The 5,932-nt window shown below is 36.8% G+C and overlaps 1 pseudogene; it reads left to right on the top strand.

Annotated features, from left to right (window-relative positions):
• Nucleotides 1-317: 317 nt before the first annotated feature.
• LOC119570337 lies at nt 318-436 on the top strand (annotated as a pseudogene).
• The last annotated feature ends 5,496 nt before the right edge of the window (nt 437-5,932 follow it).

Raw genomic sequence — 5,932 nt, forward strand, 5'->3', positions numbered from 1 at the left:
AAAATACTCATAACAATAGCGGTAAAAGTGTTATATTAAAGCACTCAAGATTGAATAATAATCGCCATTACTGCTTATGGTTAGCTATATCATTTAACTCTGTGCAAGAAATATATAACATAAATGCACAAATATAAAATAGGTTATAGTGATGGAGATAATTATTATATAAATCTATTGTTTACCTTTATTAATTTTTATATCTTCACACACTGGTCACAGCTAGAATGCAATAGTATTAAAGTTTAACGCACAAACAAAAGATACATTATATGCATGAAAAACGACAGAAATGTGTTTAATGTTCATCTTCCTCTGCCAACCATCATAAAACGTTGAAAGCACCGCTTCTCGTCCGATCAGCGAAGCTAAGCAACGTTGGGTGTGGTCAGTACTTGGATGAATGATCGCCTGGGAACACCAGATGCTGTTGGCATTTTGTTATATATGCAGTGTATGTTTGGGATATTTAGTGGTCAGTGGTGTTTTCAATGTATTCTTCGACATACTGCTTAATAAGAAAAGTTCATACTACATTATTTGAGATTTAAAAACAAACCCAAAAAAATAGACTGATGGACGTATTAATAATAACAGAAACTTATGTTTCAATAAAACAGTAAAAGTAAATTTACCGCTGCAAAGATCGGGAAGGGTAGACAGAAAACAGATGGAAACAATTTAGTGGTAAATAATAATAATAATAATAATAATAATAATAATAATAATAATAATAATAATAATAATATAACGATATCTGCAAAAGAACAATAAACATAAATGATAAAATGGATATCAGTCTCCAGGAAATAACGATTAAATTTACCAATATTCGAAGCAATATTTTTATCAAGTGCAATATTAAAGTTTAAGATCCAATGAGCAAAGTTAAGCAACTTTGATTTTGGTCAGTACTCGCATGGGTAACCACCTGAAAAACAGATGGTATTTTCATTTTACTATTATTAATGCACGCTCTTTTACTTATTCCTTTTCTTGCCACTAGTGTAGTATAGTTACCCCAAGCGGCGGTTCACTGAGGCCATCTTGGTTCTGATTAATTAACTCGTGGTAGGTCGGGTCATTTATAGAAAACAGATTTACTTTTTTTCGTGGATGGGGTAGAAAGCAATACAATATATATTTACAGGATAACCACTAATAGAAGCACACAGTATATCTGAGCCAGATTAAAACAGATTTAGAAACTCTTTTGTTCTTTCTAATAGTTCAAATAGACAACAGGAAACTACATATAAGTGAAAAAATCTCGAAACATGTCCACGGCCTGTAGCTTAATAATCTATTCGTCATCCCTATCGGCAAATGATTTGCTATAATTATCATCCTGATCATAGAAATCTTAATTATTTGTATCATTAAGATGCTTGTGATCACAATTACTATCATGTTTCTTCTTTACATGATCGCTATCATTTATTTTATCTGATTATTGATTTACTAATTCTCATTGGTAGTACGATTATAACCACTATTATCAACATTATTTCTATTAAATTTTTATTTAAATTATCATCAATATTAATACCAGTATCATAAATATGATCATTATGATTTACTTTTATCATTATAGTAGCATCATTATGATATCATCGTCGTCGGAGAGAATTATGCCATTCTAAACATTTTATTAAAATTCTGATACTAAACAGATTTTTGCGGCAGTTTTACAAAGAAAAAATAAGTTAAGTTGTAATAATGATATTAATTGTGTTAACAATAACCTTATCGGTAATGATATCTATGAAAGAACAATCGGTATAAAATGGTTTGTAGTAAAGAAATCAGTCTAATGAAGAAAAAATAATTATATAATATACATATCACGATTAGTTTTTAGCAATATATTTGGCATCAATTTAGATTCTTTGCTCTGTAGGTCGGGTGATTTTCAGAAAACAACATTTATTTCACTTTCGGTAGATGAATGTTATGATTTATGTGTAATGGCACATATATAAAATACATTTGCTTACAGAGTAAATTATACATGCCAGTAGATTGGAGATACTAATCCGTCCACGCCTGACCATTGTGCTTATAGTTAGCTATATCATTTAGCTCTGTGCAGGAGATAATATTGCATTGTGTACACATTAAAATCATAAACAATATTATACTAATCAATATCTTGAGCATTGCTGGTACACCTTCCACTGTATATTTACATTATCATCACCTGCTGCTATCAACATTATCATTATCATCATTATGATGGTAGTCATGATGCTACTATAGTGAAGAATGTATATCATAATGATGACCATATCAATGATACTACACATAAGTAGGCTTAAATAACAGTTATAACAATTAACCATGAGGTATAGTGATCGGACGAAAAGCGGTGCTTCAACGTGGTATGATCGTTCCAGAATATTAGCCAGCTTCTGTCAGTACTCATAGTTTATATATATATATATATATATATATATATATATTATATATATTATATATAATATATAATTTCATATAGTGTTATTTTTCCTTTTGCAACAAACTCATTACCATGATATTCCAGTCACATCACTGAGATCTGCTCCATATTATATGCATTAATAACAATCGACCACTATCGGTCATATAGCTAATTCTAACTCAAATGAAATTAAAGAGAATGATTATGATAATAAATAAACTAACATGGTGCCATGATCATAATACAAACATAGAAAAACCCAATTACGGAATGGAAAACTAGTTTTTTGGGCCCTTTACCCCCACGGGCCACTCGGTTTAAGTTTTGCGAGCTCGGACCTTTTTTTAACGCTAACAAAAAAACTAAAAGTCTTGTGCCAAAAGATTACCCTGGACCCGGGGGCCTCTCGTTCGCTTGACATTTTTTTTCCTGAATTTGTCTAACGTAAATTAAAGTAAAAAAAAATCTTGTAATTACACACTTATAGTCTTTGCCGCACCTGTGCTCTTGTTTTTGCAGGTGACACGGATACATAGCGTGTCAGCACCCCCCACCTCGACTCGCAGTTTCTTCTACCCAGGTACCCTTTTGGGCTTTACCCCTGGGTAGGGGGCCCCCATATCTGGGGGCCTTTGGGGCCCCTTTTTTCTCCCTCTAAATTTTTTCCTTAATTACTTTCCTACCTCCCGGATTTCCTCGTGGCTCCCGATTCGCTTGGGGGGGGGCACTTTACCGTTTCGCCTAGGCAAGTTCGGCGGTAGGGCAGTGCCCCTACACGCCTCGACCCTCTGTGGTACTGGCGAACGAAACCCAGGTTTCCACTGGGGGGGGGGGGGGTAGAGGACGAAAAAACGCCTTACTCTCTTAGCTATTGTTTGTTAGGTTCATCCCAAAAAGTTAAGATTTTTTGGTCCCTTCAGGACAACAATTTTAAAAAAGGGGTCGGACCTGGTCCATCCCCAGTATGGATGCTACCCCGGCTCCCCCTTCTCCCCCAAAGGGAGGAGGGCGACTACGCCGCCAAAGAAAAAATTCGACCCTGAACAAGGGAACCCCTACAAATGCAAATCTTAAAGACCACTATTAAAAACCCCTACCGAGAATCAGGTTCGCGAATGAAAATGCGTAAATAAAAAAATCGCTTTTGAACGTAAACCCCCTTTATCATAAAAAAGGTCCTTGTTTTGGTAAAAATGGACGGCGATTTTGTTTTTGTCAAAAAATTGCGGATGGAAGCTCCTTTTTTAAAGTAAAATACAACCCCAGTTTAAAGGATTTACTTAAGCTGACGCAAATTCATATTTTTCGATTTTAAAGTAACACCCCTAGGGCCCCAAATACCGTAAGGGAGTAATTTTTCACAGGGTTTTGAGGACATGGAAAAAGTAAAATTCTTGAGAGCATAAAGGGCCAAAGACGTAGGGCGTTAATTGTATGACCAAAAAGGAGGGGGAAGTGCAAAACAAAAAGGGGACTTTTTTTTTACCTTTGTTTAAATAAAATTCCAGAGTATTCAATGTGGGTTTTAAAACGTTTTTCAAGAAGCCCTTTGCCCAAAACCCAATCCCCCTTGTAATAGATCCAAAAATTGGGACACACCTCTTTAAGATGCTTAAAAAAAAGACTAAAATAAATTTTTTTGCCGTAAATCTGCTAAACATGACACCATACTTGTCTAGCCAAATCTCCAAATGTCAAATTGGGGGTCCCAACGTCGGTCTGCTGAATGCAACATCCTGAAGAAGGAGACCGAGACTTTGCATTATGAGAAGATGAAGTTATTTACAAAGCTAATAGAAAGGGGGGAAATTTTTAACACAAACCCGATACTTCCTATGCCGAAGCAGTAAAAAACATCACCCCAAATGCAGTAATGTCTCAACCCCTTTCAGCTAAGGGAAAAAGAAATTCCGCCCTGAAACAACCGTTAAAAAATTAAAATTTAAGTTTATATTTGACAAAATTGGCATAAAATGGCTGCTAACCCACAAAAAAATCCTAAGGAGGCTGATACCGAATCAGTCCGGAGGCCCTTCCCGTCCGGGCTACTCCTGTGAGGACTTCGTCGGGCTCGCGATCGTTCTGGGAGAGAAGCGATCGCAATCTTCAATCGTCTCTCTCGCCAGGAGGTCAGACGGGGGCCTTCTGTCCCCAAAACCATCCCGAAGGGGCCCCCGGGAAAGGAGGGAGAGGAGGTTCTCCCTCCCCCCCCAAAAAAAAAGAAAAAAAATGGGGGAAAAGGGCATTTCCCAAAACCCCCAAAAAAGGGTAATCTTCGCGTCGCCATTAAAATAAACTGTGAAGTTTTATATCTAAAGTAAATGACCTTAAATTATTACCTGTCCTATGCTCTCGTATTATGTTTCCCAAGAAACGCACTTAGCAACCTCGTCTCGACGGGGTCGTTCGCTGGGGAAACTCCATTTATGTGGGAAGGATCGTGAGGGTAGGGGGGGGTGGAGTCGAGGTCATCCACCAAGCCCCCCCTTTAACAGAAGTACTATTGATTCTATTTTGGAAATTTGTCGCATGCAAAGAAAAAATTAATGGCCGATCGGCATATTTTTCATTTTATTGTCCCCTGATGCGTGATAGCCTATGATAGCTTTTTGCTTTCGGGAAACGTCTGCCAAAAAATAAAGAATTTTAGCTGTTTTTAATGCTCATCATACGTTAGGGGTTCCCTGTAGGTGGATGGTAGAGGTGAGAAAGTAGTTAAGTTGATTATGAGTAAATTTAATCCTGAATTGGTAACCGACCGGGTGGACGATAAAACCGGGAAATTTTAGCTTTATTGACTTATCACTGGGCTTTTCATCAAAAGCCCAAGTGCCTGTGGCCAACCATTGACGACTCGTTGGGGAAGCGTCATCTTCCCATTTGATTAAAAATTCATGCGACACAGTAAAAGAAATTTAGCGCCAAATTTTAAATAAAACGAGCAACTGGGTCGCTTTCAAAGAGCGTCAAGCCGAATTTTGGAGAAAACCCTTTATGATAAAATAAACAATATTCAGAATTTGATTATAGAAGCCATTGCCATCCATTCCCAAAACTTCGACAGTAGCGTTAGCATAGAGTTCCATGGTGGACACCAAATTGGCCCCAGGGCACTGTGCCGACGCAAATTTAAAGCTTTTCAAAAAAAACACACTAATAGAACTTTTTTCAATTTCAAAATGCAAGAGCTAGGGGTCGTAAATAATAAGACAAGAAAAAAAACCCCCCCGGGCTTTGTCTCTAAAATAAATAGAAAAACAAAAATCAGAGGTTTGGTCCCCCATTAATAAAAAAAAACTTTTAAAAATTAAAATCTCACTGAGGGGCACTAATTTCGATTCCCCTTTAGACATTTCAATGCACTCGCCAGGCATTATCTCATAAAGCGCTCCTAATTACCATCCTACCTTTCCGACCATCAAAGAAGAGGCTGAGCTGCAACCCAAATTTCCTTTTCCACAGAGATGCTTTATTACAAAAAAGTCTTACAAT

This window comes from Penaeus monodon, unplaced genomic scaffold (genome assembly GCF_015228065.2).
Source record: "Penaeus monodon isolate SGIC_2016 unplaced genomic scaffold, NSTDA_Pmon_1 PmonScaffold_2464, whole genome shotgun sequence".
Lineage (NCBI taxonomy): Eukaryota > Metazoa > Arthropoda > Malacostraca > Decapoda > Penaeidae > Penaeus > Penaeus monodon.